Source organism: Augochlora pura, chromosome 10 (assembly GCF_028453695.1).
Source record: "Augochlora pura isolate Apur16 chromosome 10, APUR_v2.2.1, whole genome shotgun sequence".
Lineage (NCBI taxonomy): Eukaryota > Metazoa > Arthropoda > Insecta > Hymenoptera > Halictidae > Augochlora > Augochlora pura.
Window position 1 is genome coordinate 16363669 of NC_135781.1, and position 15780 is coordinate 16379448.

Sequence of the window (15780 nt, forward strand, 5' to 3'; positions counted from 1 at the left end):
CGACGATCTAGCGCCGTTTTGGCAACGATGTGTCGCGGGATTTGATAACGGGCAGCCTTGATTCGATACCAACAATCATTTTTTATCGCGAATAGCTGCCGACTAGATCGGTCGCAACTGTCTCGCGACAACGGCTCGAGAGTTTACTGGTATTTTACTTTTCCTATAAATTTTCCGTTTCTGGATCAGCGACGAGATCGGTAAAAGTGAAAAATATGTAGTTTTGTGACTTGTTGACGGATTGTGTACTTTATGATATCAGCTTATTTTTAAGTGATTTCTTGCTATTAATGCAACCAATTTTTTCGCGTTGATCGATACGAAGGTGTGAAATTTACATAATAGAAAAGTAAATTATAAATTCGTTGTTTAAAAATGAAGAAATATGTATTTAGTACTAAAATGATGTGGTACTTAGTTGCAAATAGTAGAAAATGTGCGAAGTTAACATAAGTGGTGGGTAATGGTCAAATGTTAGTAATTCTTAGTTGTTAATAAATTCCCTAATAGAATATGGCAATTTTCATTTCTTGCGTTTTTTTATTTACTTTCATTCCTAGATTTCGATAAAAATTAAATTTTATTTCGATTTAAAAGAAGTAAATAACATCGAACAAGACAATTTTTGTTTCTTTGTGCCTTCATTTTCTTTTATTTCCACATTTTTATAACAATTAAATTTTATTCTGAATTAGAAAAAATTAATAACATCGAACAAGATAATTTTTCATTCTTTGTGTCTTCAATTACTTTTATTCTTAGATTTTGACAACAATCAAATTCTATTTTGATTTAGAAGAAATTAATAGAGTTCACATCTGATAAATTATGTATGAAATCAACGTGTACGATTCGTTGATTCAATGCAACAAATTAAAAGTCACAATTGAATCGTTATCTGTTCGTATTTTTCTATGAAAAGTATTCATGTAATAAAATATTCCCATGTTCGTGTAATCTAGATCCTACTGCAACGTGAGAAAACATTTAATTAAATATGAAAATCGGTATTATTATGAAAACAAACAGCGATGAGAATATTTTAACTTAATACGCATTACAATTTGTCCTTCATTAAAGTCGGTGTCGTTGAAAAGAAAATTTTCCTGCGATTAGCTTATCTCCTAAACATTAACGCGTTGCACGAAGTTTGAGCAGCGGCATTATTCTCTCATTGAAATTCGGTCGTAAAACAAACCATTGCAGCCCATGCGGAAACTCATCAGGCCGGTGGAACCGCAGGTGTCGTTCAATCGATCAGAAAGCATTTAAAGTTTCGGTTTTACAGCTTGTCGGGAGAGGACAGCGCGCACCAGTTGCGCGCCGCTTAGGCTAGCAGGTGTACACAACCATATGCGACCACCTTGCTCTGACAAGGTTGCACGAAAATGGTTTAGCGTTCCCGATGAAGTCACGCAGCTCGTCCAAATCGAGTTAAAATGGAGTGTTTCGCGTGTCGGTACGAGAACCTACGCTCAAAGTCATCCAATGTTCGTCGATATCGAGGCACGGGTATTTTCGGCTGGAGCCGCGGCCTCCGCGAATTCGTGTCGCGAATGATCGTGTTATTTTGGTGCGTTCCTTTTGGCAGATCGCCTTTTTCATCGACCATAACAGCTCGCTTTTAACCCCGAACCCGAGGGCGCGCGTATTTTCATGCGTGTTTCGTTTGACAGCGCGCGATTCAGCCACCCTTCATTTCACGTTGACCTTCGTCCGTCCCTTGTATCGGTTCGACACATTTTAGTTAAAACAATTTTAATCTGCAGTTGTTTCTTTTAATTCACTAGTCTCTTATATTTACCACGCAGTTATACTATTCGTCTTTCTATTTGATTTGTCGGCAGAACTGTGTTATTTTAATATCAAAGTGTAAATTAAACGCGAAATATGTACGATTTGGGTTAATCGAACGTCGCACACATATTTTCAAAGCGAGGTTCTGAGAATTATGTGTTTCTTGGAAGAGAACTTGCAGAGTAGTTATTGTAGCCTGTTTTTCGAATGCAGCGGCTTCACGCGTGTCATCGGTCGTAATAGTTGCTTACTCCACCAGAAATATCCCGAATTAATGGTACTTGCATGCTCAAAGATGGTTGGACTGTTATTGTATGTATACTATATTGTTATATTTACGGTAAAAAAGCTTATGTGTTTTAAATTTTGCTTCTAGAAAAAATTCAGCCTATGTCACTACATTTTTTGATTATGTGTACTACACGCGAGCATTTTTGCAGTGAAATCAAGTAGCTAAGCAAATATGATTTCCCTGAACTAATTAGATAAAAAAACGTTGACGCCGCCATTTACGTTGCGTCACGCTTCTTGTAAAACATTTTCGCGTCACCGACAAGCGTTTTTACTGAAGTAAATATAACGTATTATACAGATTATGCACATCTGAGCAGCTTTGACGATTGTATAAGCGCAACCAGCTCTGTCGATAATATTTCAGTGCTGCTTTATATTTGTATCACGGTGAAGCGATAATCTCACGTTTCTGTTCGCACAGATCACACGCAAAATTTTCTTTTAAACGAAGCCAATAATCGACCGACAAATTAATGTTTGCTGGCCGTACATAAAAGATCCGTTCAAATATAAATTTTATCGGAATCGATAATGGGTAATATGCGTGGAAGCTTCGACTCGTTATCCGGGAACATTTACGCAGATAACAATTTTACTGGAGTAAAATAAATAATTGAGGAGATCTTTTGAAAAGTCCACCATTGAATTGCATTCACTTGGACAGAAACGAGGACGCTATGAAAACTTTTATTCACTGTTCCAATGAAATGTTTTCACCAGTAAATATTCGTTCTTCGAAACACAGTTTTCCAGCTGTATAACTCAGGATGCTGAAAAAGTTCTGTCCCTGCATCTATATATTTGTATTTAGCTGCTTTAGAAATGACGACACTTCAATTTAATATTCTATATATTTTACCATTTTAACAAACATATTAATCACAAAACTGAACTATAAAAGTTATATTAGATGTTCAAAAAACATTTTCAGAGACTTTTTAGAAAATGATAACCTCCGATATTGTAATTTCGTTCCACGCATTGTGTAAAGCTTGTTCTAAATTATTCATCCATTTAAATAATCGATGGGAGATCTTTTCTACCTCCAATGATACTAATTTTAATTCTTTTTTTCGCTCGACTCTTATGCAACTGAATAATTGTAAACCGTTCTCTATTGTTTCCCATTTTCAAGCTGTAAGAAAATAGAGATGTACCTACACGATGTAAAAATATAATTTGAAAATTATATATATATTTGCAGTAAAAAATGAAGTGTTTTTCATAAAGAACAACATTTTCTCCGCACCCCGTAACTGCAGAATAAAATAAAGTGATAAGTTCACAAGAAAATTACGGCATTTTGTTCTTCTCGTTAGCGATACGATTCTCGTGACCGAAGGATGCTGTTTCACGAAAGATTCAATTACCACTCCGGCGAACAGGCGATATCCTCGTCACGCAAAAGGAAAATTACGAGGATCACGGTATACATACCATCTTTCGATTTTTCTACTTTCTACGCGACCGTGGACACGTTGACTCGCCGTCGAGTATTGTTAACACTTTGACGATCGGATGGGAACGTTAGACGCCATAGCTTCTCCAATAAGTGGACGTTCAATACCGAGCACGTTAAAGTTTCTAATAAAGCGTCGTTTACGATGGATTACATTATCCGTGTCTCGAGTGCAGCCCCCATGATTGCGACGAGCCGTGCACCTTCGATTTGATGCACTTTCGCGATTGGATAACGTCGGGCAGCTTCGATCATTCTGTTGCACCAGAGAAAGTTATATGGATCGACGCGAATGATTTCGATCCGTGGATTCACTCTTCGTTATTATCACGAGTTTTATACCGAACTGTTCGGCTTCAGTTTTATTGTAACTTTATATGCACGCTTCGTTAAAATTCGTGATAGAACGAACACTGTTTGATTCTACTTTCTGTAATACGGTTTGTTAAATGTCGAAATATAATTGCTAAGAATTTAAATTGCAACAATAATTGTAATAATTTAATTTGTAAGTAATATTCTTGTTTATCTCTGGAGACGTTCGAATGATAAGTTCTTCGCAGACAGTGATTTTTATGCATTTACGACAAAGATAAGTAGATCAAATACCTAAAGAAGTAAATACATTTGTGTTTAACTCTTACATTCTGCAATAAACACAACGTTATTTTATTGCATGAAAATATGTAGTCCAGTTATTAAATAAACAAAATGGCGTACAGCTTAAATTATAATTAGACTGTGGATTTTATGCATCTGCGGCAAACATAACTATGTAAAATACAAACCAAACAAAATATTAGGAAAATTTAAGCATATTGTTACGTTATTTTCAACTTATTATATTTATTAAAAGAAAGAAAACATTTCTTACAATTGATTTCGACAATTTCCATTTTATATAATGATTTGCAGTATATTCGTGATGGATATGTTCGTGATTTCTAGTAATAACTTGTTAAATATGACCGTAATCCCGTTCTCTTAAATCAGAATAAAATTCTGTTTTCTTTCCATGAGTATGTTTGCACAAAACAAGTATAAAATTGAAAAGAAGAAGATAACAGTGTGGTAAATGATTAATGCACGCGTTTAAATTTCTTGAAATTGCGACCTTTTTCGTTACAGCCACGGATATTAATCTTGTTTCGTGGAGAGTGGTACGAGCATGCGATCCATTCGAACATGCGATAGAAAAAGTGCTTGCAAAGGGTCAACGATTCGAATAGAATCGAAAAGAAGCGTTCGCCGCGATGTTGACTCTGTGCGTGCGAATGACGGAAACGTGGAACAAAGAGTGGAAACGAAACGCGTCGCGATTGAATCGTCGTCGACGATCGTTCTTTCGCATTCCGATCCGCTGGCGTGCAGATCCGACCGTTGCGTTGTCACGAAAACCAACGGGCACGACGAACGAAATTGGTGGGTGTACGAGGGGTTACAGAGTCGCGACACCGCTGCGGGGTAACACAGGTGCCGTTTGAAGCGCCGCGCCGGTGCAACCGACAAGCACCGGAAGCAGGTGGTTCCAGCCACGCACCGACGGCTTCGCGCGTTCCGGCGCGGAGTTCGAGCGGATTCGTCGAAGAAACCGCGTTTAACTCGCCGAACATGATACAGTGAACGTTGTAGTCTTTTCAGTTGCGCACAGAAGTTCGCACGATCCTCTTTAAATAAATTGCAAACCTGGGAACTCATTCGAAAACTACGACTTCGAACATGTTCCGGATTTCCTAGATTTTTTATTTTTCCACTGCATTAAGCATCGTTACATGTAAAAAAGAATTGCACGATGTACAAGCATCGTACGCGTCGCTATGTTCGGTTTCGTTTGTATGCACGGACACATGTTTTATAGACATGTTTTAGATTCCAAATTAAAGCAGCTCTAGTGTGAAAATTCAGAAACCAGATTTTTGTTTGACAAACGTACGTTTAAAACAGTAAAATTGTATAACTTCTATAAATGAATTCTTCATTTTTATTTACGAGAATGGATTCATTTCAATTTAGTGAGTTTTCCTGCACACGTCCGCGACCCGTGGTTTCCAAGCACGTTGCATACAATGTTTATCGACCGCAATTTTATAAGCTCGCCACACCTTGTCCATCGTCCACAGATTTACCAAGCCTGCTATATTTTGTGGACCAAGTGTAATCAAACTGCGGTTCAACGCTGCCGAAACTCGCCCAACTAGGATCGACCGCAGGAATTTCACAATTTACAGGAATTGCATATATCGGACAACTGTTTCGCGCTTTTATGTAACGGCGCAATGCATCGTTTTATGCAATATTAGCATTAACATCGGTTTATTAGGTTAATAATATCTCGCTTCAGAGAACATTAACGGCTGTGCACACACGTACGGCCGAGTGTTTGCTCGTGAAGTTCTACCATGGCGCGCCGTGCCGGTGTGTTTAATGACAACGAGTATAATTTCATATCTATTAATAAATTAGTATCGTTCTATTTCTGACTGTGGATCTCGTAAAGGATAATGAGGTAATGACATTCGCGATCTACCTTTGCAATATTTCTTTGAAGTTTTCTTAATTAAGCTTTTATATGCTGTATTTACGATCCTGTAGAATTTTAATTATACTATTATTGCATATACTTCGTATTTTGATTGCAGGGAAAAGGAAAATTTTACCTGTCTCGCAAAAGGTGCCATAAACGCATGTTTATAACCGTCTATTACGTTTAAACCAGTTTACAATAATCTAAGAAACTACACATTTACATGAAATTATCGACTAATTTTCATCGACTTGAAAACTTGTTCTCACAGAGACTGGTAGCTTGGACTGTTAAGAAAAAAACATTCCCATTAACGCGGTTTAAGAGCAGGTGAGCTCGAGATGTTTCCGGCATATTAATACGTATTCGCTACCATAACGGTCACCGGTGAATGCCGCTGAAGTTTCTGTTTACGCAGTTTTTTTTTATATTTACACAACATAGTTTTGTACCATTGAATACTACAAATAACTGAATAATCAACAAACATTTCAATCCCACCGTTAAGTTCCTACTGTAATCGTTCACGATGATTAGCAATGAAATACTTTTTAATCACGTATGACGATTAATAGCATCGATTACGTTCGAGGTTTTAAGTATTACACGGATAATTTCTGCAAATCATGTTTAATGTTCCTCATGGCCAGAAGTCGACGAAGCGAATTAAAGTCAATTTTCCTTGATTAGCGATCGATGCTTAAGTTGCTTCAATGGACGATTCAGTTGCTTCAATGGACGATTCAGTTTCTTCAATCGACGAATGGCGATTTATGTCATCACTCAATCGAATTAATCTTCGAACAATCGTCGATTTTTAATTCATAAGTATAACACGAAAAAATCAAGTAATACTATATACTATATACTCTACTCATCTTTATTGATTCTTTCTAATGTAATACTATTTTAGTGGGTGAAAGTTTCGTTAATCGCTGCTTTTGACAAGTGTACTCATAAACAACTAACTGGTTAAAAAGGATATACAGTGATTCCCATAAGTATTCGGATACTTGTATAACTTTATCTCTTACACCATGTATTTAAATTGAAAGGAAACAATCTTTTACGGTGTATTAAAGTAGAGTATATTAATGTGAAAATACAACAAACTTTCTTTCCATCTACTTATTTACTACTTATTTATTTTATAAATCGTTCGAATACTTATGTGGAGTAAAAATTCGATGTTTTTTGATATTTTTTAGTTGTTATTGGTGACGTTTTATATCAAATCAAAAGTTTATTATATTTTAACATTTATATACTCTACTTTAACATACCGTAAAAGATTTTTTCCTTTCAATGTATATCTATTTAAATATATGACGTAAAAGTCCAAGTAATCTAGTGTCCGAATACTTTTAGGAGTCTCTGTATACCTTGATATTCTTTAATAAATTAAAAGTATCGTATTGAAGCAAACTATGAGAGTGATCAAACACATGCAGTATAATTACAGTAATTTCCGCTCATTCGAAAGAAACTGCAACGGCTAACTGGTTAAAAGTCGACGTGGAGCACGTTGAAAAGGAAGAGTGGATTTCTCATTAGCGGATTTAATAAATAAGAATACTCTCGAAGATTTATCGCTCGCGTGCAACAGTCTAATAACGGATCAATCTCCAATTAAAATGTATCCTTTCACCCCGATGAGATGCGAGCGATCTAATTAATCCGAGAGTAAAATCAAGGAAAGGACAATCTCCCTCTTGAACGCTGCGCGTTCTCACTTCCAGTGGCTCCCATTGTCTGTTCGCGATAAGACCGGAAACGGGAGCAAGAACAGTCTCGTTGCGAAACGTGAGAATCTTCCTGTAAACAGAGGGGCAACTTGTTCCAGGATAGAGTTCGCGGTCTCGTGAGAACACAGTTGCTTTTCGTCAGGCGTCGTCAACCGAACCATGCAAAATCCGCGGCTTTGTTCGTGACACGGAGAGGAAGAGTGAAAACCGTGTGAATGTCGGGATCGAACAACTTCGTCCGACGAGCCGAACGTAAAGTCTATTTCGAGACTGTCGATCATTTGCTGGGGATCAAACTGCAATTCTTCTAATTTACGATTTGCAAAGCTAATCTATTCAAGGAGACATTTATTAAAAACGCACGGAGCCATACAATCAGCACAGAGCAATTTTGTGTAACTAGTCATAAAAAAAGAATTGAATAAAACATTAATTCTTTAAAGTTAATGTATTTTGTACATTGTAGTAGATACTAGCATAAGCAGTATTTATGTAAATCAAATTATTTGGTTAAAATATTGGCAAAGAGTATCATTGTCTTTCTAATATTTTCCAAATTCATTCGATGTATCCATTCAATGCCAGAAAGTTTGAACGAAATTATAAAATGGCGATTAATATTTTGCTTAGTTGATCAGGAACATTGTTATTCCAGTGTGCCATTAAAAAAGTCTTACGAAACATATTTGTGTTATCACTTTCGATTCAATTTGATTTAAGTTACTATCTTTTCTTACGCAATATAAAAGAGCGTATAAAATATATATATTCAGCGCCATAGTTATGAATATTCATATTGTGAAAACTATATTGTGCCAATATTTTTGTGCAGTATCCAAAGTTAATATTTCTATCTATACTGTAGAACTAAATCTGATTCGAGATTCCAGGTACTTCATAAAAAAAATGTAAAAGAGAGAACCATCGAAACATCAGGAACTACTAATTTGCTCACGGAACCCAATTATCGGCGATTCGTTCGATTTTTCGATCGCGACGATTCACCGTTAAGCTAATGTAATTAAGTGCCGGCACCATTTTGAACGGAGGATGACAGAAAGGAATTTCGAAACGACTAATTACGCTTGAAAACGGTAACAAGCGAAGTTTCTGAATACTTTTGGTGACACTTTTCTTCCTATCGATGCAATTGCGATTGCTTTGACTGCTGCAACAGCGATTCTTAAGTACCCTACGAATGAATTTAGCAGAAATTTGAAATATGAGTGCCTCGGAAAATTGAGTTGATTTAATAACCGTAATTCAGGAGAGCCGCGGGCACGCGATTTTAATCAATTTAATATTTATATCCACCGTTTACGTGCTCTGTTTGCATGCGAAATCCTGTTCGTGCATATTTGACGAGTACTAACAATTTTTTCAAAATTTTAATTTTTGTAATTAATTAATTATCGTGATATAATTAATTGATTAGCGAAAATGTTCAGCAGCGGGTCAATATCCGGATGTTTAATAACTAATGAAATAGACCATCAGCGCGCTGGCTGCCCAAAGGCGTTTAAAAACCCGGAAGCGCTTGATCCGGCTGGAATACGTAACGGTAGGAGAGAAATTTTCATATTCCTGGTATAATTACGCGATGTGTTGCATTATCGTTGCACTGGCGCGTGGTTGATTGCGAGTGGATGTTATAAAGGAATGAACGTCGCGCTCATTGACTCTCGAGTTTTTAACGCGGTATTCGAAGATAACTGTCATTACGCAATGGGATACCTTCGTATTCCCGTTATCAATTTCAGCAAATGGATCATTTCACCTCTAATCGTGCGAATTGAATCACAACAAAATACATCTACTTTTAATTAATGATCTATAAAATCGGTAGTTTTGCTATTTGCTTTTACGGTTCTGGTCTAGGATGAAATTGTTCTGGGACTTTTTAATAGGATTCCTCTGGAACAGTATTCATAAAACTTCTTTTCAAAATGGTTCTTGCATTTGAGCTCTTATGAGAACTCAAGCTTATTTTTCATATTTTTTCGTCTCACTAAAGATAACTAAGACTTTAATACAGGGTGTTTATTTTATTCGGAACATGGAATTATTATCGTTATTTTTACTGATATCAAAAAATGTGTCAGGGAAACTTCATTTTAATTCAAGGCTAATAATATTATGATTCATATTTTTTCTCTGACGATACCTTTTTTCAAGTATTAAGAATCATCGTTACTTTTTGCATATTTACCATTATTTTTAAAGGTCATCATCAGGCTTGATGTGCGACAAATAAGGGTTAACGTGCAAAAAATAGCGATGACCTTCAATACTTGAAAAAGATGATCTTCAAAGAAGGAAACATGAACCATAATATTTTTGTAACATGTTCTTATACATCGGCAAAAATAACGAAGATATCGCATACACAGGATCAAATTAACACCCTGTACATTATGTAAATTTCCGTGTAATTTGAAAAATAACATATAAATAAAATGTATTAATTACATAATATACGTATAATTACGATGTTCATTTTCTCTTATTAGTATGTAGTTCTATTAAAATTTCTCGTAAAATTTCTTTTAATAAGTGCTTTAAAATAAAATGTTTCTATGAAACTTTTATACTAGAAATTATTATTAAAAATTCAACAGGAATAGTAGGTATTCAAGGTTTTTCAGAAGCGACAGGTATCCGTGTGTTTCCGTCCCTGATCCCGGAGACAGACTAATTGCTTGGAGGAATAAGTCTCTGCTCCGAGTTTTATGGCACAACTGTAATTCTTGGTTAAGGTAATCAAGCAGACCAATTAGCAGATTTTTTCGCATGACAAAGAGCATGGGACATCCGCCCGTTTCGGTGAAATGCCGTCTGAAAAGTGTTAGAAGCATTTCTCTTTACGGCATTATTGTGTAGCAGGTCATTGGGCCATAGAGAATTCAAAGATGGCCGAGCGGATTCAGCGCGAGGAAATCAAATGTGCGTGAAATTATCGGATCTCTATTTTTTGTTCGTTCTTTCACTGCAGCAATGAATCTTACGATCGAATGGTAGCATGATTCTCTTTCCCTTGTGGACAAGTTTCTGTAATTATCTGTTGTCTCTCGAGGCGGAGAGAAAAAGAGAAACTTTGTGGGAGGGTGAACTAAGAGAAAAATCGCATTGGTCACGGTGTTTGGTTTTCACTGAATTATACGACTCGCGCGAGACAATCTCATATTATCCCAGAAACAAAATAAACTTAACCGCAATCGATTCGTTCTTGAGCATAATACATTTGAACTGTTCTTATTGTTACTAGAGCAATGTACTGATATTTTTTTTTTTAGAAGAATTATAATCCACGGAAACAACATTTCATCACATTGAACATCACGTTTAACTCTACTTTATAAATATACACGGCAAAAGAAAACGAGGCTGCGAGTTATGAATTTATATTAATAGTTGGTTCTCGACATTCCTCTTATACGACCATTGTTGTAAAATAAGTCGAGACGAATGCAATAAGTAAAAATAACATTATTATTCATTTTACGAGATGCCACCACGTATTTGGTGAATGAAGTTTCGTCATAGCGCTGATCTCTGCTGGGAATACTGTTGATGCTCCAGTAATAAGCGCCGTTTATGAGAGGCCATAATTGTCGGTGAGTGCATGCAGCCTGGTCATCTTTTAGCCCCCGCTATCTCGTCCTGATCTTTACAGAGACATTAAGGTAGATTCCGGCTAGCCGTTAAGACGACCGGTTACTGGGTCGTTAAAATATCTTTCAATGGTGTTTTCAGAGTGACGCCCCCCACCGTTACCCTCTTCAACCTGTTCTAGTGTACTACATGCCAGTAACATGTGTACAGTCAAATATAACAAGGCGTTTCAGGTAAAAACCTGCTTGAAACCATAGTACCACTTCCATGTTTCACTGCACTGAGCCGTTGGTACCTTGACAATGGTCAATGCGGGACAATAGCATAGCCGGGTCTCTTTAGGTTTCTCGATGGCAGCGAGGCACAGATGTTGCACGAGTTGCAGCGAACACGTGGTGACCAGACGAAACCGTAAGTTTCGGGGTTTTACCTGTTAGGCATTATTGCACTTGACTGGGAGCATGCTGGCAGAGATATAGTACAGTCATAAAACCGTTTAGGGTCGACGGTATTCACGTTTCGGCCGTCGCGACAAAAGAACTAGCAGAAGTAGGTACCCCGCACAAAAAGGATGCGTTATGGGGGTGTAAATAGAAGCGATTAAAGTCTCCGACTCGTGAACAGCGTCCCTTTAACGGTTCTTTCAAGGCAGTCGGGCGCGATTTTATTCGAACAATAAATAATGCGCACCGAAAATATTTAAGGTTCTCTCGACCGAACGGGACAGCTTAATTGAAGATGACACATGGTTAACTTCTCTTTTGACTGAACCAGAAATGTAAATGTGACTTTGTTTCGGAGATTAACACGGTCTTGAAACCGATGCTGTTTTCTCGAGAAACATTCTTGAAAAATTTCAGATGCAACAATAATATTTCAAGCGACAACATCGTACGTGCACTCTTTGTACGTTCACTTCTACAAGGTGTTCACGCGTTTGCTAGTCAGCTGTCTTGTCACACGCGATAAATTCCTTTAGTTCTCTTAAATTATGTTCACAGAAATTTTTTGCGCAACAAACATGCATTTATGTATACAGTCCGCCGGAGCACGTACCGCCTCGCATTTTAGTTATTCAATGGACCGGCAAGTTATTTTGAAACTAGCGCAACGACTACGGATATATTTGTGAATTTACAAACATAGTAGGTGGAACTCTGTTTAAGCGAATGCGTTGGTGGTTATGACAGTTCTAATTTCCAATGGTCGAATAATTAATATTATAGGGGTTCGCTAAATCTGTTCTCTACCTGTACTTGTCAGTTTCGATGAGTATTTATATTTAGAACCGTGTACGACCTTCGCAGATAAACGAAGCATATGTAAACGACGCTCTATCGCGTTGCCCTTTTAGTTCAATTTGCTGCATGTTGGAGCTTGCAACAATTATAATACTTGACTTTTTTAATGTAACGAAGGGCAATATCTTTTATGATCATGATTTCATACACTCTCATGCTAGACCTCTCTAAAGAGTATTTACATACTATATTTTTTCTAATTTTACACTTGAATTATCGATTGCAATTACGACTCCACTAAAATACACTACCCTTTTAAATCTCTTCAAAGGGCAGTTCTCATTTTATTTACTATCCTATCCTATTTACTATCCAATCGTAGTTGCATTGTAACATTTGTTAAACTCTTCAAAAAGTACATGGCTATTTGTACTTCGTCGTAAAATTTAAATAGTATTTATTGACTACTTTATAGTTGAACTACCTTATATATTTTAGATTACTTTTCATTGACTAATTCGAGTCGGCAGAAGGTAGGGTTGTAAAAGTTCAGGCAAGGTAAACGCCTTTCTCGTTGCACAAAGCAAAAACACAATTGCCTCACCTTTCTCAGTGCGAGTCTGTCTGTCGGTGGTTCTCGACGACCTGGATCGTCTAAGGGTCGCTTCGAAGTCGCCGACGACGTCGCTGAGGTCGAGGGCCGGTGAATATTGCGCGCACCCTTGCCTCTCGTAGCTCGGCCTCGGCAAAGTCGTCACGCCGTTCGTCGTAGCAGGTTCCTGGGGTATTTTCGGCAGTTCGGCCTCTATTCCAACGAGGGCCGGGCTCGCCTAGAATTAAAAATACGAGGGAATTTACCAGGCGACCTTCGTCGACAGCTGTCGATCTCCAAGTGTTTATTGTGCTTAGCACTTCTCTCTCTTTCTCTCTCTCTCTCTCTTTAAACCTTGCCCTACGGATTTACCCTAAGCTCGATTTATTGGTGACGAAGGTCGCACCATAAATTATGAACTGTTTGTCGACCGTGTCTCATATTTGTGTTGTGATTAAATTTTAACTATCATATACAATAATTAAATAAGATAATCAAATATGATAATTTTATCTTATTTGATTAATTTTATTAATGGATTTACAATAGAACAGCAGCAAGTTTTTACGATACTCTGCATTGATTGAAAGAAAAGAGTGCTGAATGAAATTTTTCTCTTTAGTAATATTAATAAGCATTTTTGCCGTAAATGGATAAAATCCATAGTGTCCGTATGACTAAAATTTTGTCGAAGCATTTATTATTATGAGGTTATCGATATGTAGGTAGGTGCTGCTTTTACATTTTTATAGGAGAATTTAATGAAATCGAGGAAAAATTAATTTTCTCTGCGTGAACATTTAAAATTATATTATATTGTAGTAAAATCTGCTTTATAATTATCACTAATATTTGATCTCGTGATGTTTAACCTTCTTATGTAATAGTTATATGTATGTTTTCATACAAAATGATGAAATAACTTTTACATTCTCTAATCATATTACTATAAGAGATGAAAGCACATAATCGTGAACTAAGAACTATCCAACGTGTAATTATTTAATGTTTAATTATACAAATGACACAATATTGTTCTTAACTATGAAACAATAAGTTAAACATGTTCCATTTTAGGATAAGTAATTTCAACAGTAACAATGAATGTCTAATATTTTAAAAATATAACAAATGACTTTGCCTCGGAACTAATTTCAACAAACAAAAATGAAACATAACAAATTCGCATGAAACTGTTTGGCGCTCAAAAAATCTTTTGTAAGTGATATTGTAAGTGTGACGTAGACTTCTATTTTAGAGAAATAAGGTGATTAAATGAAGATCATTAAAGGTTTGCCGGAGGCGTTTTCGCGAAGATAATATTTAATTTGGCGAGGAAGTAACGAACCAGTGATTTTATAATGAGATTGGAAACGGGACATAACTTAATTAATGCCTGGTACGAAAACGAACGCTCTCGAACCAGCTACAACCACTCGGCTAGAACGATTTAATTATGGAATCGCGCGATCAATTACCAGGCCCAAGAGAACTTCCATCGACTGGCATTGCCTTCGACGTTCCCTTTTCTTCCGTCTCTCGACGCTAGACCTGTCGTCGGCACTTCCTGCTGCAACCGCCTCGCAGTATCGCACGAAATCCAGGTCGATGTGGTATCCGTATGGACAACAAAGGCATTTGGATCCCGTGGAGCCGGAAACGTAGGCCTGCGTCCCCACTGTGCATAAAAAAATAGCGGAATTAATAACGGTGGAATCGCGAGAGTCACGATTAATAACGAACTAATTACATACAGTACATCATCACTTATTTATCGTTTTCACGTATTCATGGTACATAAAAAAAAACGGAACGCTAGGTAAACCTGTTTTAATGATGATGCAATTAGGTTCCTATTTCAGTCGTAACTATTACAAATATTAACATAAATATAGTGGATATAATTATTAAATCTATTTAACTAATCTGAAAATTAATTAGTAATTGAGTTCAAAGTTACTTCGTAATATATCGAAATTAGATATCGCTCTGCCCCAGATAGAAATTCAAACTTGAGTAACCACAGTTATTGTATTAATTTGTAAAAGATATGACTATGATAAAAATCTTATGAATTTATGTTCCAGTAATTAGTGGACTGTAGATTATATTCGCATGTTCAGGGAGCAATTAACTTTCCAACAGGGGGCAACGTAGAATCCACGTTCTAAATATATTAGATTAGTGAAGTATTATTCTAATCTAGATTTCTTTTACTGTTTTTTGTTAAATATTATAGTTACATTTCCTGAAAATCTAACATGATATAAATATAAATTTTTATATTTATACAGGGTGTATCAAAATTATTTGTGTATCACACTTTTTCCTTAGCGAAAACTCTATCCACCGCTTCGTTTACGAGTTATTAATGAAAAACAGTAGCCAATGAGAGACGGGCGCGCGAATTTTCAACGTGCTGCAATGAAGTCCAGCCAGCGAGCTGAACCATGCTTCGTTCCGAGGTGCGACGAAAGGAAGGAGTTACGCTCAGACTCTGAGTCGCATTCGAAATA

The 15780-nt window shown here is 36.7% G+C and overlaps 1 protein-coding gene across 3 annotated transcripts in view; it reads right to left on the minus strand.

Annotated features, from left to right (window-relative positions):
- Window positions 1-15780, minus strand: part of Kank (KN motif and ankyrin repeat domain-containing protein 2 kank) — a 111002-nt gene that overhangs the window by 17904 nt on the left and 77318 nt on the right. The window lies entirely within an intron of this gene.